Source organism: Chamaea fasciata, unplaced genomic scaffold, assembly GCF_029207755.1.
Source record: "Chamaea fasciata isolate MVZ Bird 193981 ecotype frontalis unplaced genomic scaffold, bChaFas1.0.hap1 SCAF_1, whole genome shotgun sequence".
NCBI classification, from domain to species: domain Eukaryota; kingdom Metazoa; phylum Chordata; class Aves; order Passeriformes; family Sylviidae; genus Chamaea; species Chamaea fasciata.
In genome coordinates this window covers 148,906,329-148,931,369 of record NW_027094086.1, presented here as the reverse complement: position 1 = coordinate 148,931,369, position 25,041 = coordinate 148,906,329, and the positions used below count along the sequence as shown (strand labels likewise).

General features: G+C 49.8%; 1 protein-coding gene across 5 annotated transcripts in view; it reads right to left on the bottom strand.

Moving 5' to 3' along the window:
• Nucleotides 1-21,711, bottom strand: part of LOC136299634 (mitogen-activated protein kinase kinase kinase 3-like) — a 77,588-nt gene extending 55,877 nt beyond the window's left edge. For 3 of the 5 annotated variants that reach the window (XM_066201424.1, XM_066201444.1, XM_066201454.1), the window contains exon 1: nucleotides 21,607-21,711. The gene's annotated coding sequence lies outside the window, so the exon portion shown is untranslated. Of the gene's footprint in view, nucleotides 1-17,635; nucleotides 18,141-20,798; nucleotides 20,820-21,606 lie in introns of those variants that run through there. The other 2 variants (XM_066201436.1, XM_066201429.1) reach the window with 2 other exon arrangements.
• Nucleotides 21,712-25,041: the final 3,330 nt, after the last annotated feature.

Here is a 25,041-nt window from a genome sequence, read left to right as displayed (position 1 = left end):
ACCTTAATGGCTTTAAAATCTTGCAATAAACAACATGTACTTCCTTAAGAGCAAAACATTTTAATTACATGGTATTTTTAATGTGTTTTTACATGATTAATGTAACCCTAAAGCAATCCCGTCTTTAACACTTCACATTCTGCAGCATCCCTGTGGGGTAACACTCACTTGGGGAACAGAGTGACAGCAAGACATGGAAAAGCAGTCCTGAATCAAAGCAGAAACCTAAATTTAGGCCTTCCAAATGGCAGCCAAGGTTCCCCAAGGCTGGACCAGCTTTCCTCTGACTGCATGGGAAAAAGGCTGAGTGCAGGCAGCTCTCGGCAGCAGTGAATGCCCCGTACATCCCTCATGGGAGGCGTGTCCCCAGGAGCCCTCCCAGAGTTTCTGCCTTTAATCTGCCCCCAACACCAGCACAGAGCTGGGCTCAGTGACTTGCCATCCTGTATTCAGCCCAACTCCTGCACCCTGTTAAAGTTTTTTGGGGTTTTTTGGTCACCAAGAAACTAAAGCAGGCCTGAGCTCACTGGAACCTGTCCTGCTTATTAATCAAAAGCCTCATTTTAGACTGAACAAAGGCAAAGTCCACCTAAAGATGGGCATCTTTTAAAGGACACTGTGATAGAAGACAGCATCAAATTCCACTTCAGCTGCCTGATAAGCCCTCAGATTTCTTGGTCATAAACCTGCATGATAGCACAAGGAAAGGGAGAAACACCTCAAGAACCTGATCAGACTTGCACAGGGAGTAAGACATTCCTGTCCTGCAGTCACCGCAGGTTGCTCTAAAGTCAGTGAGAGCCATGTGCTCCAGGACACTGACAAGGATCTTGGAGTGTTAAATATAAGGCATTGGTCAGAAATGGGAGGAAAAGGCACTTTGAAAACCACCTGGCTTGGTCAAATCGATTCAAACACAGCAAAAAAACATGAAGAGAACCAGGAATGCTCCCAAGAACAGATTAAAATGATTTTCTGCAGCTCTGGTGCCTCAGTGCCAATGAGCAGAGGGATATCTCTCCTATTTTGAGAGAGACGAGCAGGAAGGGAAGGTGATAAGAGAGCAGCAGAGGCAGAGACATCCATGTGCCCCTGTGTTCCTTCTGCTGCTGCTGCCTCCCAGTTCAGAACCACTCAGCCTGAGAGCCAGGGCCACCAAGGACCCTGCTCTGCCCACTTTCAAGGCCAAGGAGGAGGCAAGGAAGTAACCAAACAGCTTGAAAGGTTAAAAATCCTACCTTGAGAAGGAACTGGTCAGTCTATGCAATGCTGAATCAAGAGTGAGCAGAAAACCAGCAACAAAGCAGGGTAAAAATTCCATCTGATTGTAACAAGAGCAGGAAACAGCCCAAACCTTCACTTTTGCTTTCAAAGCTGCTGTGACACTTCCAGGAATTAAGATTTGTGCATAGTTTGCACCGAGGGCCACAGCCTGGATTAACTGTAAATTCCTGGGACAGCCCAGGTTAACTCTCCTATCAGAGTAACACATTTTTCTAGTGTCTTTCTGTAGACCTTCCAGACCTTTCCAAACCACATCTAGTCACAAAAACAAGCACCTACAGGAACTGTGCAAACGAGCCCTGGAAAAAACAGGTGACCTTCCCATCAGCAGAGCCCTCCCCTGTGCAGTTCTCCATCACCTCTGCCACAGCAAACCCCTGAGACCCCACTGCCCAGCCCTCGTGAGCAAACCAGCCCCTGCACACAGGGCAGGAAATCTCCGTGGATACACAGGAGAAAGAAGGGGTTTCTGTTTTAGCAGATCTCTTCAATCCTAAGGGCAGCCAAGCCTTCAAACTGGACTGCAAACACGGGCGATTTCCGTGGCTTCCCAAAAATACATACCAGCAGCTTCCTGTTACAGAAGGACAAATTCCTGTTTCTAGTACAAATTCTGTCCTATTATTATTATGTCCCTTAAAAAACAGGGAGGAGGAAAAAAATAAGAGGGAAAAAAAAAAAAAAAAGGGAAAATCCTTTTCCTATAGATGCTGTTCCAAGAAGCTTCTCCTCCCACTAAGCTCCCTGATCAGTGCTGGCAGTTTGGGACAGAACCAGTGAGCAGCTGAAACTGGGCCGCTGCACCACTCCCACAGCCCACAGAACTCTGTAAATCTACCTGAAATCTCCGTGCTAAGCACCTGCCAAGGAGTGAGAGAGCACAGCAAGGTGCTGGCCCCCAGGGATGATGCTGGGGCAATGTATTCCAGGTTTGTGCTGTGCATGCAAGAGACTCTGTCTGCTCAGGAAACTGCTGGAAGTTACTTGACCTGCAGGAAAGCCCAGTACAGATCCTCTCATCTAGGGGAAAAGCAGTTTTGATTTTCCTGAGTTGAACTCTGCAGAATGGCTCAACTTCAATGCAGCTCCATGAGTGCAGGGTATGAGTGTCTACGTGAGAGATGGATGCAAGGTTATCAATCCACTTGAAAAATTAATTCCAGTTTTTCCTTTTTCTTCCCATACTCCTGGTTGAGAAGGGATTAAGCAGGACTGAGCTCAAGGGAGACAACAGTTCAGCTGTGACATGTCTGCATCCATGACTCCTGCCTCTGTGGACCTGAGTTACAGAAAGCAAAGCAGGGGAGGAAAGGACGGAGAAGTGTGATTTTCTCTCGGATGTAATGGAAGACAGTAAGTTACCAGGAGATTTACTGTGAGGAATGATGTAGGATGAGGGTTAGGAAAGCAGGAAGAGTGCAGTCCAGCATTGAGAGCTGGAGTCACCTGCAGACTACTATTGATATATGGGATTTTCAGTATCACCTACCCCAAAATGGGTTGTTCTTACCCTGAAAAGGCTCAGCATCCACCACAAAACATGGACTTCGAGTCAGCATGTCTTGCCACTACTGCAGCACAAGCAAATAGCATCTCCCTCGGCAGTTTATCATCCCCAGGCTTCCAGGGAAAGCAGCACCTACTTATTCCTGCCTGAGCACCACTTAGCACCTTGGTTTGAAGGTGAAGGGACACTCCACTGTAAAAAAAAAAATTATATATATAATAATAAGCCACAGTTGCCCCTGAAATAGGGCTCGGCTGGAAAGCTACTCAAACTAGCATTGCTAAAATTGGGACTTTCCTTGTTTTTTCAAGCAGCGGGGAACATGTTGGGCTCAGAGAGTTTAACAAGCAAGAGTCAAGCGGAAAAAATCTCTCCTTTTTAAGAGCTGACCACATTAACTTTCAGCAAGTTTCCGGGAGTCCTGCCAGAGCACTGGAGTTTTGTATACTACGGAACTGTTAAAAATATTATTGTAAATGTTATTTTCAAAAAGCTTCAGAGGCCAGCGCTGGGGTAGTGTTAAAAACAACAGCAAAGCAAATGAGATTGTTTTAATGGTGAGAACACAAAGGCATGTGTGCTGATAGCTCAGGCAGCCTGCAGGCTTGGCAAAGAGGGATTCAAAGGCAAAGGGAGAGGGGTTGGAATATTACAGGTTTTCTCTGATCATCCCAACCTCATCCTTATAGCTTTCTCTAGACACTACAGAACATTCAACCTGCTCTACGTAGAACCGCTCTGGAACTTGGATCCATATTCTGGGACACACAAAAGAACAGCTAAATTTTGGTGTCACTTCAGACACATAAGACCCTGCCCTCATGGCATTTTCCACCCAGCTTATCCAAAGGATACACCATGCAAGGGAAGTAAAAAAACAGCAATTTAAGACTGTGCATCTTTGTGGATAGCACCTAGAGACTTGGGTTAGTCGTGGACTTTGCAGTTCTGGGTTAATGGTTGGAATCTGTGATGTTAAAAGCTCTTTTCCAGCCTAAGTGGTTCTCTGACTCCATGTTTATGAGCATGCAGCTGGGATGGACTTTCTGCAGACAAGTGTGTAACCAGGCCAAGTTTGCAGGTGTATCTCCCCAGAGAGCTCAAGGGACAAAGTTCAGGAGCCAAGATGAGGAGAATAAAACCTCCCCTGACCAGGCTACCAAGCTGGAAGTGACACACACTGACCAGCACAGCTCATGGAAAGAGACAGCCCATGCCCTGGGAACTACAGCCCATGAAACCCAACAAGCAATTCTTTATCACTACCCATCAGCTGAGGCTTCTTCTCCCCAGTTTTGAGCATGACACCCCAAAACTGCTAAAGGATCTTTCTCCTAACACCTGTTGCTGGGAGAAGAGATCTATGTTCAAAAGCCATCGTGCTCAGTGGAGGATTCCTTCAGTCAGTGACCCAGCCAGGGCAGAAAAATCTCCTGAGCCATCCTGTTTGTTCTAGCACAACATGTACTGAGAATAAGAGTTTTAGAACCTGCCTGAGTCCTGCTGTTAACACCCATGACAGCCCTTTAAAGAAGCCATTGAGATCTTAAAACAAAATCCTCTTCTCAGAAATTACTATATAAATGAAAGATTCCAGACAGCGCACTACAGTAAGTTACCATAGAGTGGTTTGGGTAGGAAAGGATCTAAAAGATCTTCTAGTTCCAAACCCCTGCCATGGGCAGGAACACCTTCCACTATCCCAGGTTGCTCCAAGCCCCATCCAACCTGGCCTTGGACACTTCCAGGAATGGGGCAGCCACAGCTGCTCTGGGTACCTGTACCAGGGCTTCTCCATCCACACAGGAAAGGATTTCTTCCTAATATCCAATCTAAATCTCCTCTCCATCAGTTTAAGACCATTCCCCCTCGTCCTATTATTCCATGTCCATGTAAAAAGTCCCTCTTCAGCTCTCTTGTAGCTCCTTTTAGGTACTGGTATTTTCCTTAGACCCTTTTCTTGCTTTGCAGTAATATTCCTTTTATGAAAGTCAGTGCAGTAATCAGTAATGTATACTGGTGTATCAAACAGGTTCGATTTTCCATACAGATCTCAAACTTCTGGAACAATAAAACAAAGAAGCAAATCAAAAGGATTAGAAAGGACTCTTCTATCAGCAGAGGTCAGACAACACAGCCCCATCAGGTCAGAGTTAATCTATTTTACATGTAACAGACAGGTCAAGCAAAGAAAGTGTCCAGAGAACACACGTGTTCCCCACCTGTTTGGGTTCTTATTTCTATCAGGGTCTGCACAGCACAGAATTGTGTCTCTACTGAACTCATTTTTTACAGAGGAACCACCTCCCCCAGCAGCTGGTGGAGATGAACAATTTGCAGACACCCTGATCACACCCCAAAGCCCACCTCAGTCCCACTGTGCCTAAATCCAAGTTTTTAAATCAGGCACTGAGGTGACCAAGTCTAAAGCATCCTCAGTCTCCTGCAAGCCTGAACATTCACCTCCCCAGATGAACCTGAACCAGGATTATTTACACACGACAGCCCTGCCTGTGAGGATGAAGATCTGCAGCTAGGGGAGAGCACAGTCCTGCATCATTTTCCTTTTCACAGGGCAAAATGCTGTCCTCAGACAGTTCTCTGTGCACTTATGAATCAGAGGGAAACCCTGATGCCAGTTACACCTACAGAAACCCTCTGATTCCAGTGAACATTTCCCTCTAAGTGAACACAGCAAAGGGAAGATATTTCTACATATAAAAACCAATGCAGAAGAATGTTGTCATTTCTTCCTCCTGCAGGTTTTCACTGCCTTATTTTTGTCTCTCTCCCCAAATGACCAAAGATTTTGTGGGAGGGAAGTTAAAGGAAGAATGTGTATCTGGAAAAGTGAAGCTTCAGGCCTCTTTCTTCCATGTTCCTGGGAAAAACAGGAAGGAGAAGGAGCAGAAACCAAAAAGGAGGAATAAATAGTAAAACCTTCAAGTGAAATAAGCAATCAGAGAAGTATCTGTCTCAGAAAAAAATCTTTCCTGGAAAAAGCAATTGGGAGAAAATCATCTGGTATCAGAAACAAAGAGTCTCCATGAATGAAGCTTTACACCAGAGAGCTGCAAAGCCAACTTTGTGCCATGGAGAACCTAGCCTGAGAGCCGGAATCTCCACCAGGGACTGTGATGTCCAGTTCTCCATGAGGATAATGATAGCAAGAAACTAACACTGTCTCTGTGGCTCAACATCTAAGAATATCAAATGCATAACCAACCTCATTTATGGCTGATCCAACATGCTCCAGCAGGGATTTTAACACTAAGTGACCAAGCTCTGGGAAGGAGGGAGATCCATTCAATGGCCTTGGCATGACATTGGGGAAGGATCAGGGCTTTGAAGCCACTGTGCCAACTTCCACACTCACCCCACCTCATCTCTGACCCTCTTCCTCTCCCTTGCAACACCCGCCTGAGAGCACAGAGGGTAACACCCCTGGACAGGCCAGAAGCCATCCCACCAGCCTTTGTAATCCAGCATTTACCCCCAGCCTGCCACAATCAATAGTCCCTCACAGCCATCCCCCAGCACAGCTTCCTCTTTAACAAGCCACAGCCTGACCCCCGCAGCCTGGATGGATTTTATTGATCCCAACCAGACTTTCTGATCGACTGTGAAGCCCAGGGCTCAGCACTAATTGACCACCCTCTGCTCTCTCAGCAGCTACCTGGTTGATTTGCTCCTTCTCTGTGGGCAAGCAGCACAACCTCCCCAGCACATGGGGAGACCAGGACCTCAACAGCCTCCGCAAATTTTGACAGGTCCTTTCCTTGCTCGTGCCACTTCTGCCACACAACTCCGGACTGAGATTTCTCCAGTGGGAGAAAGCAGAGCTCAGTGAGTGCTTAGTGGCAAGCAAAGGTTAAAAGCCAGCTGTGGTTTTGGGCAGAAGGACCAGGTTTCTGCACAGCCCCAGGACTGTGCTGCCTCCATGGGCTGCTGGCTCGTGCCTGCCATCAGTGGGGTGGTGATGGGGTTACGAAACAAGCATGTGGGGCAGCTTGCACAGAGGCTTTGTTCTCCTTGTCCCCTGGACTTGCAGTATCACGTGAATTCAAGTGCACTTGCCTTCACGATACAAAATGAGCCATCAACAGTGCAGGAAGCAGACTGAGCACACGGCCACGCGCTCACAGAACCCTGCAGCCTGCAGAGCACACGTCACCCGAAAATCAGAGCGCTCAGGGCCTCCCAGGTCTGCCCTGCCTCTCCTGCCAGCCCCTCCACACCCAGTTTTCACAAAGCTGCGGCTCTGCAGAGCCTGAGCGCAGCCTGTTCCTTGCTGCAGTGCACACAAGGCAGCTTCTTCTCCAGAAGAGTTGCCCAAGTTATGCCATCACCCAAGAGCGACATGCTCCCCCAGTGCAAGGCAGCAGCTTCCTGCTGTTGCACTCACTATTCCCCAAGCCCAATGGAGGGAAGAAAAGATGATGACACTGAGGAAAAGGCACATCTTGCCCCTAAACCCAGCTCAGGGCATTGCAGAACTCAAGACTGAGAGCATGACAGCTCACCAAGGCCAACAGCAGTCTGCAGGGGAGGCAGTGGGATGAGTAATTTCCTCTCCTCTAATGGCCAGCCTGGTGTGGAGCGATGGAAAGTCACTGTGGGCATTTTGTCCAGCTCAGAGAAAGTCTGACCTGGAGACTTTCAGAAAAGAGAAGCCCATCACCCTTGAGAGACCACGAACCAGTTTTGCACCATCAAGGCAGCTGTACAACACCTCTGAACTGGCAGACCAGCTGCTCAGCTGCTCTGAAATCAGGTCACTTATTAGGCACAGTGGGGAAGCAGTCAACTACTTTTAGAAGAAAGCTCTGGAGAGATACAGTTCAGCTCAATATTGATTCCCACGGCTCCGTTACAGACAGACAGAATTAATTTCCAGGATGGAAAGAAACATATGCCTGCATATCAAAACAAAATACAGAAGCCTTTCCAGTCCTCCGGCTGCATTTCAATGCAAACCAGAAGGCTGTCATAATAGAAAGATTTAGTTTTCTAATTAATCCTCCCTGCTGAGAGTTTAATGCTGCTAATTGATGAGGAGAGGTGGTGTCCAGACAGGGCTTGCAATTCCTTTTTACATCTTTAGGCCAAGTTCTCTCTGAATTAAATAATATTTAATAATAAGGCAGATTTGCTCTCTGTGTGCACTGTGCCCTGCTCCAGCTCCCTCCTCCCTTGAAGATGTCTGGTGGAGGGAAGGGAGGCAAAGCCCATGTCAGAGACCTTTACAAGTGTTGGAAGTTTTCCCGGAAAACGTCATCTGTGATAATGTCACTTCCACAGGACAAGCCAAGAGAAAGACCAGTGGTGCCAGGGACACTGCCTGTACCATGAAACACCCTCCATGGATCTGGGAGAGCTTCTCCCCATGCAACAGAGCAATTGCCCAGCCAAGACATGTCCTGTAACACTTTCAAAAACCACACAGAATGTACCGTGGTGTCAGGAAATGGATCATCAGACCCTGCAGAACAGCCCCTGGGGCCCAACCAAGTGGCACCACCAGCAAAAAGATGGCACTGGTGCAGAGGAAGTTTGGCTGTTCACCTGCACCACAAAACAGTTCTCATCCTTAATCCTAAATATTGATCTCACACTGGTGTTGACCAGGAGACACCTCTGGAGACAGCAAAGCGATCCTAAGTGCAAAACCCAACACAGTCTCAGTAGGAAAAGGCAGTTCAGCACATGCCTGAGTAGGAAATTCCTGCTCCCGCTCCCTAGGAGAGCACATGCCCTAGTTCTTCCCTCATCTAGTTAAGGACAGAATTTGTCCCTTCAGCCCCAACACTCAGCGATTTCAACCCGAGTGCTCTGAACTGCAACTGGGGAACGCGAAATAAAAACCCAATGCGTGTGCTGTGGTTACTAAGCAGTAATAAACCAAGCAATGCTGATGGTCCCCGAGCTCTGGCCTGAGACTCCAGCACTGCTCTGTTTGTCATGGCAATAGCATTTCCACCTGCACCTCTCTGACATCTCCTCTGGGAGCCTTCGCACACCGCTGCCGTAGATCACGGCCAGCAGAGCCCAGGCCAGCTGTGCACAGGTCCAGCTGGCTGACCTCTCCTTTCCAAGAGGCTTCTATTTCCCCCCCCCACCCCATTACTATTAGTGTTCAAGCCACCTCCTCCATCATAAATATAAAGTAAAATTAGCTTATTCCTAGAATGCTATAAAAAGACAAGCTCATGCCTGCACAAACTGACAGCAAGTTAAGGGGAAGGCTCCAAACGTGCCAAGAATGTCAAGTCGAGAGCTTTTGGCCCTTTTACTGCAAAATCCTGTTGCTGCAAGCAACTTGTGCACGTGCAGGTTGAGTCATGTGCGTGCAGAGTCCCTCACCTGCAACAGGCTGCCTGCTGCTCCTCAACAGTGCCCTGAGCAAACCATTCCTGTCTGCCCAGCAGCCTATTAATAAATACACACCAGGGAGAAAAGCTGCTCGCCAGCAGGGAGGTGGACGAGATGATCTAATAGGACCTTTTCCATCTCTTAACTTTTCTGCTTAGTCACAGGATAAATATCTCCCACGTTGTAGGGGAACACACTCGCTGGCTTTGCTCGCCTGCTTGTGGTGGGAGAGTTGCCCTCTGAAGACATTTTGTTCTCCAGATGTTCACAGAATCACAGAACAGCTCTGAAGAACTGGAGAGCTTCAGATCTCTGAAGAACTGGAGCTCTGGAGATCTCCCAGTCCAACCCCACTGCTGAAGGAGGCTCACCCAGAGCAGGTTGCACAGGATCATGTCCAGGCAGGTTTTGAATACCTCCAGACACAGCTAACAGGGCTTACCCAAGGAAAGTTAAGCAACAAAGGATTTCCATTAGCCTGGTTTTCAGCTTCAGTGAGCTATGAGGCACCCAAGCAAGTCCCCTAATTCCTGTCCCACAGCCACGAGCAGCACAGGAACCTCATTTTTGTATTATCAGAGTATCCTTGCGCTTCTCTGAGCTCTCAAGGCTGCTCCTCTCCAAGATGAAAAGGCACTTCACTTACTTTTGCAGAAGGCAGGGTGGCAAGGGCACAGACAGCAAACATCCAGGTCAAACCTCCTGTGATAGACTGTCAGAAAAAAGCTAAAAACAAACCCCAACCACCCCAGAAAGGGAAATGCAAGGAACCAAAGGGTTTGGGGAGAAGAGGCTCCAGTGTAGCTTAGGTGTTCAGGCTTACATGGCAATTTCCATTGCCATTGATTTATGCCACAACAGCAAAGCTCTCTCTTGGTTTTAAAACACCTAAAGAGTGCAGGGCTTCCACAAGAGACCATCCTCACACATAACCCAGAGAGCACCTAAGAGCCTCAAGGACACAGATCTGCAAATTTCACCATGCAAGGAGAAAAATATTTCACCATATAAATCATAAAAAACACCCGACACCATAAAAAAAAAAAAAAAAAAAAAAAAAAAAAAAAAAAAAACAACCCACCAAAAGCCACACAGCCTAAATAGCTCTTGCAACAAGATGGACACCAAGGGATGGGGCAGCATCTCTGGAGAGGGAGCTGGGAGTAGAAAGTTTTACTTCATTTTTCACTGAACAATGGGATAACCCTGAGCATTGCAAATTCTCACAGGATTCTGTGTTTTTCGTAAGAACCTTGTTCCTGGAGTCACATGATTACATCAGAATCCACACTTCCTTTTTTTTTTTTTTGTTAAAAGAAGTATTTGCAGATGTCAAAAGTCAAAGAACTGTAAGTCATGTCTGAAATGCTGAAACAAGAAGGAATAGAAATATTTACTTTAAAAGAAATAAATCTGTATTTTTTGGAGGAAAGAATGTGATCGAGGATTCTATTCTGCCAATACTATGCACTGGAAACCTTAGACTGGACAGGGAATGACTTAATTTTGGGGAAAGGTGGGTTCCTTCAACATCTCCATCTGTAAGTTAGAGATGGAAAAATACAGCTTTCATAGCAACACCTGCCTAGAAACTGAGCAGCCCCTTTGGGGTACCCTGATGCTGGCTTTCCTAGTCAAAAGAACATTATGCACTGGGGGACAATACCAAGGCACAGCAGTCTAAAAAAAAAAATAATAATACAGCAGAACGTCATTCCAAATTTTGTTTCCACTTATTTTATCCAGCATCGAGCAGGGTAAAGCCATGGAATTCAGCTACGCCAGCTCATCTGCTGGCATTCCCTGCTCACCAAAACCACCAGATTCACACCTACTGGTGGATCTTGCCCAGCAGAAATTTACCTTATGGTAAAAAAAATTAGTCTATAAATAAGGACCTGGCCTTCTGAAAAAGCCTGTGTTGGATCTCACAGAACTCATCCTGTGCTGCTCCTGAGCCTGGGGCAGTGTCACCATGGCACTTCAGACACCTGGGCTGCAGCTGCCCACCACTTCAGAAAAATAACCTTTGGCCACATGTTCAAATACTCACAAGGCACCACAAAGAGCAGAAGACCTCAGGGCACGTTTATTTCCTATTTTTGCATGGAACAAAACAATTAAGACCTACAAGACTTGGATCTGTGGCTGCTAAGCTATGCACTGAATACATTATATCCATGGAAAAAGAGGGTAAAGACTACACTTTTGGTTAAACCAGAGGTTACCCATTCTTATTGGAATTCTCACCGAGCCAGGTGGTTTTAGCTCCACGAGGGTCCAAGACACTCTGAGGGTGTCCAGCACCTCACAGAAACGGCTTAAAATGATTTGCAAGATGGCATAATCGAGTGTGTCTTGAAAAAGCAAAAAAGTTTTAATTAAAGAAGAAAATAATACAGAACAAAAGAACAAAGCCACACACAGTGTAGGGACAGGTTCCACACACCTGCTACAACACCCTGAAAACGTGCTGAGAAGTCCTGTGCTCTTCCTTAAATACTGAATGATTTAGGTGGGTTTTTTGGCGAACAGCCCAACAGAAAATAACTACATTTCTGAGAAACCCCTAAAGAGACCTATCAGTGTTTTTGTGTTTGCATTGAGCCAATTATTGCCAGGAAAGCTCAGAAACTTCCCGTGTGTTTCCCTTAAAAGCCCTAAGGTGAAACTGGAACCCATTTCCTTACACAGAAAACATCTACCTGCTGCAGTGCAACACATTCTGTCCAAACTAAGGAGAAAAAAATGCAGAGAAATTCAGAGGTGGAGGAGAACACAAAGGGCCCGAGCAGTGGTGGAGCTCACAGCGCTGCTGGTGCAGGCAGCAGCCCCAAGCCAAGGCCTGGGGGTGGCATCCATCACCCTCACTGGAGCTCCACGCCATTCCTCGAGCTCCAAGGGTTTGCTTTTCATCAGCTTTTCATAAAGACAGCAGCAATTCATCTCCTCCTGCTCGCCGGGCACGCACAGGAGCAGGGAAGGAAACCTCTCTGCTCGCTGGCAAAGCCTCCGGGTTTCTGCATTATCTCATCTCCGAGATGATGAGGAAGTGAGCACAGACCTGTCCAGTGACATTGTTCCCGCTCTGCCCTGGCCGAAGGCCGGGCCATGGAGCTGCTGTGTTCCTGCTGTTCCCAGCACGGACCTGCAGCTCCCCTGCAGCCCTGGGGCAGCTCCAGCCCCGGCCCCCAGCACACCGGGACACGCTTGTGGCTGCAGAACGAACCCCAGCCAGGCACCAGCACACACCATGCCCAGCAGCAGGGGCTGGTTCACGGCTATCCAACTCCTGAACTCGGCCACCGCGGCTGCACGGTGTGGAACACACCAAACCCTCGCTGTCCCTGCGAAGATGGGCACACCAAACCCACTGCATCACAAGTCTCCCTATCCAAACAATTACCCTCTGCCTACCCAGCATCTCCCCTCCCTTCTCTCTGTCTGCTCTCAGGGGCCTGCAGACGGTGGCTGGACTTGGGAAAGATACCACAGAGGCTGCTGCATCCTGGCTGCAGAGGTGTCAGAACAGCTGCAGAACCCCTGCCCTCTGAAGCTGCCACAGGGCTCTGATTCTCTTCTGGTTAATGCTTATCTGGGCTGCACTCGGTTCTCAAGGATGTCTGTGCTGCTGCCTTTGCACTGCACAGGAAAAAAAAACAAAGTGAATCCAGGGTCTACAAATAAATATTTTTAAAATAATAATCAGATTAACCAAACACTAAAACACCTCTTGCTAAGACTCTGCTCTGCTTCATCATCAAAGTCCCCTACCTGAGCAAACATGGTCCAAAAAAAAAAAAATTACAGTTTTGTTTGCAGAATTTCCTCTGTACTTCCTTCTCCTTCCCTAGAAAGATTTGCTCTAAAAGGAAAATACCACTCATAATGTTCCTATCTTTGCTCAACTTAAGAGGAGAAACACAGTATATGGCTCTGTAATATTATTAGCACCTTTCCCCTTTTTACACCAAACCTCAACTAAATGAAACATGCTACAAAAACTAAGCAGACGTGGAAGTTACAGGTCCTTTTTTTTTTTCATCCTCTTTTTAAAATGAAGTACTTTCTGAGCTCTGAAAACCAGATCACACATACAAAGAAACGAGTTTGGAAATCCCCCTCCCTCCACCCCCACTGCTATTTGCTAAGGAAACCAGATGCCCACAGCCAGCCAAAAAATGATCTCAGCCATTCTTAAGAGAGCCTACAGTGCATTTTCATGAGTCATGGAAAGCAACAACTCGTTGCTTTGGTAATGCTAGGTAAGCAACTGGTCATCCATCCCCAACCAGACTTTCAGCACTAAGTCAAAGAGCAGCCCATGTCTTGACAGATTACGTCAGAGTCAGCCCCAAAATAGAGCTTTGCAGCAAGGCACCCTGCAGGAGGTTTTATGGGAGATACCACAAATTGTGTCCCACGAAAGCATTTAGCACAGCCTTCAGCTGCCAGGACCCCTCACGGTCCTGATCCAGGGGTGTTATCACAGATGCCTGCTGCAGGCAGCAAGTGGAGTGGGAAACAACAGACAGAGGCAGGGACTAGCAAGAATCCTCTTTGGGTTGGAGATACTCCCACAGGGGCACCACTCCAAGCCCCTGGTGACACTCCTGCACATGGCCATGAAGGTGGTGATGTCCTGTGAGGCAGCCTAGAGCCCTCCAACCATACCTGTCCAAGGGTTTGGAAATCCAGCCCAAGACAGGTCAAGGAGGTGGTAGGATCCCCATGCACCAAGGGGAGATCCTGTTCAACGCATCCCATGTTCTTCCACAAGCATTTCCCACTTCCATCACCTCCTGGTGACTCCCACAGGAACCACACAGCCACTGCTGCCTGGGAAGCCCCCACAGGGGTTGAGACACCAAACTGCACCTCTCCGGCAACACCTGGCATGAAAAGCGAATCAGCTTCCCAAGGGATGATGAAGCAGGTACAGGAAGCCTTGCTCCATCTCACCCAAGCTCAGTGTGCCACACCACCTCCCTGGGACAACCCCACTGGGTTCCTGAAAGGGAAGCTCTCCAGCACAGGATTTCCTGGACACAGACTAAGACTAGAACTAGCTCATTCCCATCCAGAGATGAAGACAGTTACAACCTCCAGCACCTTTTGTGCCGAGTCCAAAAGCCAACTGTGAAAACACATGCCCAGCCCTTACAGCCGACCAGGCTCACACCAGATTTTATTCACACCTGTAATGCTGGAGGTGAACCTGCTGAAATATAGGAACGATTAAACAAACATTTTCTCTCTTTTTCTTGTGTCATCAGCCAGGTGCCTTGTGCACATCTTTAACATTTCAGCTTCTCAGGAAGAGCACTGTGGAGAGTCTCAGTAAGCACCCCCAATCCAAGGAAAAATAGGCAGGAGCAAACATTGTTCCTCAAATCCTTCATTTCAGCCATGTCACAAGAGGAGCAGGCAGACCTCAGCCTAGACCACCAGTGAAGCAGATCCAGCTGGCCAGCCAAGCCACCAGGAGCCATCCTAGCAGAAAATTGAGGACCCAAGTGGGACAGAGCATCAATCTGATGAGTGGTTCCACATCCAGGGAGCCCTGCTGGTCCCCTCCCAGCCCCAACACCCAGCAGGCTGCAGCAGATGTCAGCAGGGCTTCCCCTGGCTGCCACTGCCACCGGAGGAGCAGCTCCTGGGGCTTAACAGGAGCCAAGTGCAGAGTTTTCCAGGGCAAAACCAAGAAATTAACCTGACAGGGCTTGTCCCATCATGAATTCTACCAAGGCACTTCAGCCACAGTCACCATTCAGAAGGAATACATGGAGAGAGCACTAAAATGATGCCTTTCCCAAACATTTTCCCTCTGGCACAGCACAGCTCGGGAACAGCTCAAATGCATCCTGCGACAACATCCAGAGCTGGACCTTGACCCTTTGAGTAAAATCAATGATGCAATAAGATAAGCGCAGCTCAACTGTTTGTTCATCTCTTTTACTTGCTACCAGCACCATCCAAAGAGAAATAATTGGAATATCTTGCATATTTCTCTAATGACTCTTGCTATTCTGTTGGCACCAGCACGGAGGGACTGAGAGCAAGGAGCAGCAAACCAGTGGTTTATTAACCACTAGGTGCTGAGGTTTTCCAAAAGCCACTCACCAAGAGGAAACCGGCAGAAGGATTCCAGTAGAGGGACCAGTGCTGTAGTTTTGTGCTGGGAGGCAAACAGAAGGCATTGAGGCTGCAGTATGAACACTTCCCATCAGCAAGGAAAGCTCTCCAGGAGCTCGGCCCAGCCTGGGATCTTAATTGAAAGAATCTTCATCAAACAAGCCCTGCTCCACGCTACACCAATGCACAGATCAATCTCACCAAAAGGAAACCCAAACCTTTGATCTCTGTTTGAGACACTGGCTATCCATCACTTACACCCTCCCAAACCTCTCTGCCCCACAGATCCAGTCCACACACCTCCCTCCAGCCACATACCACCACAGCATAGTGACTTCAGGGTTATCAGCCCTGTGTAGATAACACTATCATCAGCCCCCACCTGCATCACCCAGCTACAGATAACAGAGTTATCAGCTGCCCTCTGCAATGACACTGCACTGACCCTGCAAGAGAGGGACAGTTCCCCCCAGGGGCACTCCTCAGGTAGAGACAGAGAGGAAGAGCAGTGAGGCTGAAAGGAAGAGGGTATTTAAGAGAGAGTTGCTCTGCATGCACTCTCACCTGTTCTGCTGTTCACCTTCACCACCCATGATAACAGGCCTCACCCTCATAACCCTCACACCTTTTCCCCAAACCATTTAACCCAAACAACCCTTCCTTATCAAATCACTGCTCCATGCAGGGGATGCCCCAGCCCTTAAATTCGTATCTGGGCAAGATATTGCTGTTATTAGGAGCTGGTGAGAGTCAGATGTGCCCACCACCCTTCTGCAGGATCCTCATGGCTTGGGATGGAGCATCCCTGCTGCCACCTTGCAGAGTAAAGGGTGCAGACAGCCCACTGTGAAGGGATTAAGGATCTGCTAAATTCTTCTGGCCTCTTATTTACCATGGAGCTGCACTATTTGCAGTTCACAACTAGACTGTGATGATACGACCTCTGCTCAGTACAAAAGCCCCAAAAATGAAGTTGCAGCATGAAAGTACTAAGCAATTTGAGTAATCCACCATCCTCATCACAACAGACTTCCATGCACATCCGTAGAATGGAATAGTTCAATTGAAAGGGATCTACAGTGATCATCCAGTCCAGCTGCCTGCCTATCGCAGGACAAGGACAACCTCAACAAGGACAAAAACCTCACCAGATGTGCCAAAGCATCTTCCTCTGACCCTCTGCATTGGTTCAACACAGGGTTCACTCTTACACACCATGTCTGTGCTAAGGACAGTCATGTGCAAAGTTTTCACTATTCCCTTGGGGATTTGGGAGTACCTGAAAGCCACTGTGCACGACACACATGCACGTGGACAAGACAAACATAACCATGCCAAGACAGGAGCAAGGAAAGCATTGCAGGGGCCACACACACCCTTCAGCACTGATGGATCCAAGGCGTTTCTACCTCCATCACAAACACTTCTTATCTCACAAACGATTTTCCCAAAGCAACTGTACAAAGTCTTTTTCTCCACCTGAATCACCCCGCTATCAATCAGATGACTTTTTGTCACTTTAGCACGCAAGTCCCTGGCCACAAGTATTTCAGAGGGCCTCTAATCCACCCACCCGGAGCTATTTTTTTTTTTTTCAAGCAATTTAGTGTTTAATCACTACTTGAACACTTGATCCATCCTTCCACCCCCCCAGGACCCGGCCTGAACACATTGTTTACATAGCAGCCCACGCAGGAGCTTGGCCAGCTCCTTTCAGGATCTGGCCTGAGCCGCCGGGCACAGCACGCTCTGCCAGCCGGACTTTGTCCCAGGCAGCTTCTGAGCCAAACCCTGGCTCAGCTCCACCCTGGTTCACTGCTGTTACAGCTCCTTCTCCCTGCGCTGCACCCAATCATTTCCCAGAGTGCAGAGAATAAAACCAGAGCTGCTCTCGCAGAAGTGACAATTAGTTCTGCATAAAATGGTGGCCAGCCTGGGGTTTAGCCCAGGAGAGTAGAACCAACCACAGAGCCTCATTAAATTCTGAGCCACTTTGTCTCCACTAGCATTTATATTAGGATCTTCCAGCACAGAAAAAAGGTGCTTGGAGAATGCATTTGGGAGCTGAACCCCCTCTTCTAGAGGGTACAGGTATACCCTTCACCTTTGACCTCTAAAAGCCCAGGTCAAATGCTCTGGGTTCCCTTCACAGGCATTCCAAGTGCCCTGGGAACATACAGAGAGATGACATGCAGTGGTGTGTCCCCACCACTGCTCACAGAGACAGGGATGTACTGTTGGCACTGGGGACTCGTTCCTCACACAGGGAACCAGCAGGCAGTGGACTCAAACTGACCAACACCATCAGTTTATTATCCTACTGTAAAACCTTCATACCTTTCCCCTGACTGACAGAGGCCTCAAACGACTGATACCAAAGGTGGTGGCAAGCATCAGTCCTAAAGCAAAACTTTCATCCCTTTTCTCTGTGAACTTCCCATGGGCAGCTCCGCACAACACTGACTCGTACTCTCATTCTCTCTTCCTTCTTCTACACAGAACTATTCCAACCACCCCCTCAATGGGCCAGCTAACCCCCTCTTTTATAACACCAATCCCTACTGGACATAGCTGTGACCGGTTAAGGGCAAGGCTGTTCCCACTCAGGTAATTAGCACAGCTGCAACTCATCGGGGTGAGACTGCCTTCAGCACCATCTCTATTCTCTTACAATCCATTCTCCCATGATGTTGAGCTGCAGGGGTCCCCACCATGGGCCTGGCTGATGCTGTTTCTTCCACCACCCTGGTCTCAGCCTGGCCCCAAGCCCTGTGGCTCCAGGGGAAGCTCCTGGAGCAACATCCCCAGTGCCATAACAAAGCAGGGAGCCAGGTACCCCCTGCCTGCAGCCCCTCCTCCATGCAACAGGTCTGCCGCAGGGAACAGCTCCCCAGGGCCTTTGAGGAGCAAGCATTGATTTTTAAAGGAGATCTCAGCTTTTAATTTCTTGTGTCATTAAAGATGAACTGAGACAGATTGATTGGATCATACAATTGTTAAGGTTGGAAAAGACCTCTGATACCACTGAGTCCAATCATTAACTCAGCACTGCCAAGTCCACCACTAAACCGTGTCCCCAAGCGCCACATCTACTCTGTTTTTGAACACTTCCCAGGATGGTGATTCCACCACTTCCCTGGGCAGCCTGTTCCAATGCCTGACCACGCTTTTGATTTGGGCACCAGCAGCGTTTTAATGACTAACTAGAAGATTACTTGGTTACACCAGATCAGAACTGCAGGGACAGACAGAAAACAAACCAAAATGCCCACATAGCCACACTCCTGCGTGCTCACGCTGCACCTTCACTGACAGAAAACCCCTCATCTTGCCTGTCTGACGCTCACCACAGCACTGACCACATCAGATGAAGCCTCAGCCATGCAGGATATGGGGCCAGCCTGCAGAGACAGCGTGGTTCAGGCACAACTGAGATCACATTCACCATCTCTGCATCTCACACTGCACTCAGCAAACGCAGAAAAGTTGCCAGAAAAAAATGCTGAACTGCCCTGGCCTGTGGGAAAGGGGACCTGCTCCTTGGAGGGACTCACCAAAAACACTTGGTCACCCATTTTCCCTTGTGGAGCTTAAACACTGAATAAATAAAGCCTGGGGATTGAGGGTGAACCTGCCAGGTTCAGTATCAGTGGGCCATCCATAGCTTTTTCCCTCTGTCTGGGGAAATAACAAAAAATTAAACAGTTTAAATCCATATTCTACTTCTTACAGCTCCACACTGCATTTTCCATCTCCCCAGTGCACTGCTGACATTCTGCACATTTCTGAGCACACTGTGCTTGGCCTGTGCTCTGTGCAAAGAGGGGAGTGGAAGGGACTGAGCCCTGCAGCCTCCTGCTACCGTCAGGCATCAGCAAGCACCATCCCACTCTCCCACAGCTCCTCTCTGCAGGAGCCAGGCTGTAAAGGGCTCAGCAACCCCCTGTGAAGGGCTGGCACGTGGGATGCATGTCCCTGGCCTGTGCTATATCTCAGGACCTAAAGAGTCCAGAGATTTGCAGAGGGATGAAATGTGCTTCCTTAGGCCAGATGAACTGCACAGGTTGAACTGTAGTTGAATCTGTCTTTTTTTTTTTTTTTTCCCATTTTCTTTCAGATGATTCTCTCAGTCTGGACAGCCAAGGCAGACTCCGAGCAATCACTCCCTCCTTTCTTCTACGTGTAGACAGGCTTGTGCACTCCAGAGCCAGCCTGCCTTCCCCGAGCAGTCTAATAAAAGATATCCCTTCTAACAGCAAACCCTGACTCACTTCCCTCCAGCCTCGACCAGCAGGTCTCCGACAGCAGGGCCAGATCCACCAGAACAGAAGATCCTGCCAGCCCTTGCACTCGTTCCCACGTCCATCTGGGGAGAGCGGGGCTGGAAGCACATCACTTTCCATGCTGCAGCAGCACACTCCATCCCACGGCTCTGCCAGGGAGCCAGACACACCGTGGGAGCCGCGCCGGCGTCTTCCCAATGGGAAAATTCACAAGAGCATCCAGTCCAAGCTGCAGGCTGAAATCACAAAGCAGCACCAAGCTGAAGGAACGTTCCGGACGGGATGGAGCCGCTCCTCTGGCCGCCACAGCCGCTGGCTTCTCGCGCCGGAGTCGCTTCGTCTGGGTGAAAATCCAGACCACGTCTCTCTGCCTGAGCACACTTCCCTCACAGGCTCTGACAGCCTCCAGAAAAATAAATGCATTGCCCATCAGCACACGTTGACAGGGCAGAGCTGTGGGTTTCTGGTGGAGATTAAGGACCCATGGAAAAAATTGCGGCACCAAAACCCATTCACACGAGAAAGGTATAAAAGGTCCTTTACATCCACATCCCACCAGGTTGGCAGCTCATCCAGCCTCACGTCCTGCCTCAACAGAGGAGCTTTTACAAGCTGCAAACCCTTCCCAGGGCAAAGGCTGTGCCCAGCTGTGGAGGTCTGCTCTGATCTGCAGGAGCCCTGGGAAACCTCGAAGCCCTGTTTATAATTAATGTCAAATTCTGGAAATTGGACCATCTGACACAGGCATCGAGACAGAGGTAGAGCAAAGCCCCAAATGCAACTGATCTCATGCACACCCGAGGTACTGCTTCCAAGAGCTGCACTCCATGCACAATCCTGCACTGAGCTACGTCAAACTGCACATACCAGACTGGAAATAAATCCAGAAGGTGTCACAGAAAGAAATTCCCCCCAACCATTCACTCCCACCAAAGAAGTGAAGTAGCTTGACCCTGGAAATCCCTGGGATCACTTAATCCCACGCCTCCAAAGCCCAAGTGAGCCCCGTGTTTTTGGTTCATGCTCCAGCAACACATACGAGACCCTTCCCCGAACCAGGAGCAGGTCCACCCCCAAAAACTACTGGATTACAAGACAAGAATTGAAGAGGAGAATAAAAGCAGCAGCCTAGGGAGAAGCCTCTCTCCGAGCTGCGTCGGGGCCAGCAAGAATTTGGCCACCGTGCACGACCTGCCCAGCTGGTCCACGGCTCCCACCTCTGCTCCGCTCCTCCCCGCACAGCCGCGGAGGGCAGAGGTTTGGTGCCGGCGGCACAAATCCTTCCTGAGCATCATCCCGACTCGTGGCACAGCCCCACGGCAGCCGCTCGCTCCGTCCAGGTGGGAATCCAGCTTTCCCGGCTCCGCCGGCCGCCCGCACCACGCGGGGACGGGGCTTCGGGTCCGTGCCCGCCGCGGAGCCTTCCTCCCCGCGCTCATCCCATCCTCACCGCTCCGGACACGCGGTGCAGGGAGAGCTCTGCAGGAGCGTGAGGGATGGCCAAGCACCCCCGCGCCTCCCTGGATGCTTTCCAGGGACCCGGCACCCAAGTGACCACATCCAGAAACCTCTGGCTCCAGACGCTAATGCATCCCAAAACGGGTATTGAAGTGTAATCCTGGCGCTCGCTGTCAGCAGCTGCAGCTGGGACAGGCACCCCGGCAACAGCCCGGGGAGAACAGCGACCCGAGAGCAGGAGCACAAGGCAGGGGGTGTGCGGGGAGCAGCAGGGAAAGTCAGTCCTTCGATCCGCTCCGCACCCCCGGACACGGCAACCCGCGCCCTCCTCCTGGGGAGCACACCTGGGGAGCCCCCGCTTCCCCCACACGGCTCCCCAAACACAGCCGCAGGGACAAGCTCCCGCTTGCAAGACTAGAAAGGAAGGAAGAAAAACCCGCGGAAGCCAGACCCGGCTGCAAAACTCCCGGTCACCGCTGCAGACAGCAAAATAAATAAAAGAACGAAACTATTCACGGAGGCAAGGACCCACCGCCTGTGGAAAGGGGGGATTGAGGACGGACTCACCGAGGTCACCGGCGGAGGGACATGCGCTGCCACCCGGGGCTGGTGTCACCGCGGCGGGTCCCAGCGCCTGGCGCGGCTCCGAACAGCTCAGCCCGGCTCGGCTCCGCTCGGCTGGAGCTCGGCCGGGGCGGCGCACAAAAGCGGGAGGAAGCGGTGACGCGCGGAGCCGCCGCGGCCAATGGGACGGGGATGGGGACGGGGGCGGACCGGCCCCGCCAGCGACCGGCCGAGCGGGGCGACACCGGGGCTGGGCCCTGCCCCGCCTCTGGGGGGCGACACCGGGGCGGCCCCGAGCCCCGGGGGCAGCTCCGAAACCCGGGGGCGGCTCCGACCCCCGCGGCGGCTCCGAAACCCGGCGTGGTTCCGAGCCCCGGGGTGGTTCCGAACCCTGCGGCAGCTCCGGACCTCGGGTTGGTTCCCATCCGTGGTGCAGTTCTGGCTCCCGGGTGGATTCGCATCCCGGATGATGCCCCGTCCCGCAGCCCCACTTGGTCCCGGTGCTTCCCTGGCCCTACAGGTGGGATTAGCCCCGGTGAGCTCTGACCCACGGGGCAGCCCCGGGGCGGTTCCGACCCTCGGGGCGGTTCCGATCCCCGGTCGGCTCGGACACCCGGGGCAGCTCCGATCCCCGGGCTGACTCGCACCCCGGATGATGCCCCATCCCTCGGTCCAGGTGCAGTTTCCCGTGTTCCTGCAGGTCATATCAGCCCTGATGAGACACCGTGGGATCCCCAGCTGTGCTTTCAAGAAGGATGGGGTGTGACCTCTGCGCTTCAGCTGAGGTTCTCCTGCCTTCTGGAAAAACGGGGCTGGATGCCCCTAGGGCTGGCACAAGAAATCAGGAGATGATAAGAAACAGGGGTAAAACCCCTTGATTCGGGGATGGGGCACCATCAGCTGGAATGCTGCTGAAGATGCTGCAGCGGGGTAGCCTTCTGCAGGGCCCAGCTTTCTCCACATGCCTGGGATCTGAAGGAATTGCTCTGATAACTTGGTTTGGGTTTGCCTCTTTGGGGCAATTAAAGTAAAATTGAGCCATAGTTAAGACCAAAGAGCTTTAGACTGCTCCTGAGTCACAGCTGGCTCTCCAGAACAGCCCAGGGCTCCCTGGGCAGATCACTGGGAAGGTTGAGATCTGTTCTGTTCTGGGCTGTTCTGATCTACACCCACTGTCCCAAATCTCTGTTGTGTGTCCAAATTCCTTTGGGCTCAACTCTCTGTATGGAAGGAGCCAACAATGGCATAGAAGCAAAATTACCCCAAAAAGGGCCAATGAGAGGCTGAAAAACAGATGGAAGTGGGAGCTGAGTTATGTACCAGATATCCCTCAGACTGGTGGGAAAGAGAGAAAATTCATGCAGACAATGGAAAAAGTAAGTAAGAATATTTCTCTGATTATTTCCTTGTTTCCCCATTTAGTAAATGTGTTGTGGGGAGGAAGAGGAACAAAGTCAATACAAGATTTTGGTGGGGAGAAAAAAAAAAAATGGGCTGGATCCTAAAACCAGCCCCACTCCCCTCAAGTTTTTAAGGAGTTACTGCTGCAAGAAAGCTTGAGCCGTTGCCTATAAAGGCAATAGAAACCCCAACCAGGGACCCCTCCTGAGAGATTCAGATCTCACATCCTCGTATACAATCGCGTGACCTATTAATAAAATCCATAGAAACCGATTCTGTATATACCAAATAACTGCAGATGGCTCCAGCCCAAACCGCTCCGGGTTCCCTCACTCCATAAATGATTTTACTGGGGCCAGTCGTGATCTTGATGTAATTGAATAGGTTTCACTCTTTTCTCTCTCCCTCCCCCTCCCCAGAATATTTGTGCAGCTCACACAGACACATCCAGGGGGACTGAGCTGTTTCTGGAAGGAACCTCTGACTCCAGCTTGCCTCATCCATTCGGGAAGCGGTGTGAGTGGAGCCTAAGCCACCTGGCTTTGGGAAGGAGGGTGCTTTTCTCTGCACCTTCCCTCTAACTCTTAACAGCTTTTAATAAAATTCTGGCAACTTGGCACATTTGAAAAGTTGGCTGCTGCCCATCAGGGATGTATGTAATGAATTCCTGTGTGCTGCAGATGCCTTTCTGAAATAAATCGCATGTGTTTACCTTGGGAACCAGGCACAGGACCCCAGGACTTGAGGTTCAAGTATTATAAGGGACTAAAGTGACAAGGAGCTCCTTTAAAACCACCTGGTTTTAATGGGAATTGATTCTGCACACACCAATTACTGCTGAAAGCCGTAATTCTTCCAAGCATCTCTTCTTTCCTTAATGTGTTTGATGGCCCAGGAATCCTGCTAGGGGGATTTCAATTCCAGGGTGTCCCTGAACAATATAAGGATCCTCATGTGTGTCAAGGCTGTTTCCACTGATGTCAACGACTCTCTGCTGATGGGCGTGCTGAGGACCTGCCCCTGGTTTCTGCTGGCTTGAGTCGCCCTTGGAAACATTTCCAAAGCCTGGGGAAGGATGGGCAGAGGTGTGTGGCTCTGTGCAGAGTTTCAGGTGTCCTACAGATGCTGGCTGCCACTTTCTGGAGTGGAGTGGACACCTGATGGGGAGAGCACGGTGGAGAGCAGTGGCAAACCCAAGTGCTGCAGGCAGTGGCTGTGGTGGCTCTGTAGGGTGAAATTAAACAGGAGTGGGGTGTTCTGTGTCCCTGAGGACAACAGCTGTGGCACACCTTGTACCCACAGAGCCAAATTCTCCCTTCTTTTCCAAAACAGTGTGCAAACTGCCACTAGGACACCTTCTTTGGTGCATGCTCTCCCATGCTGTCCAGTCAGTGAGATGAAAACCACATAAAACCTATAGATGAGTGCTCTGATTCTTAGCTGACAGGTGCAAATATTGGGTGGATATGAAGGCCTATTTCATCCTGATAGCATCTTCAGTGAAAAGTTTGATGGCACAAGTGGGTAATAGTGAGCTATAAGAAAAGCTGATGGTTCATCCACAGATCAAGAACTTTGCAAATCACAGCCCCAGGCTTGTTCTATTTATGCTTCTCCTTTAATGACGTAAGCATTAGTATTTGCTGTGGGGAGAAAAATGGGAAAATATTTAGCTTTTACCTAACTGCTACTATTTTGGGCTGTTTTAGGGTTCCTGTAGGAAGTGAACACAGGTCCCAGAGCACTGACCCAATTCTTCAGTGACTAAGTATGCTCCATCTAACCTGAAATTCTCCCATGCCTTCTGTTTGATATAATATCCTTTCTTGCTTCCTGCCCTGAACAGCAGCATAAAGCTGCTGTCTGCCAGGCCTTCTCTCCCGTCAAGATGCCTGAGAATGGTGGGTGAAATCATTCCTATACTTAGTTTCCAAACTGTACAGGAGTGATGCTGTCTTGGGGTAAAGAAAAGGAACTAATTACTTACTCAGGGATTGTGAGCTGCTCCTCAGCTGAAGGCTGGAGCTGGGGATGGGC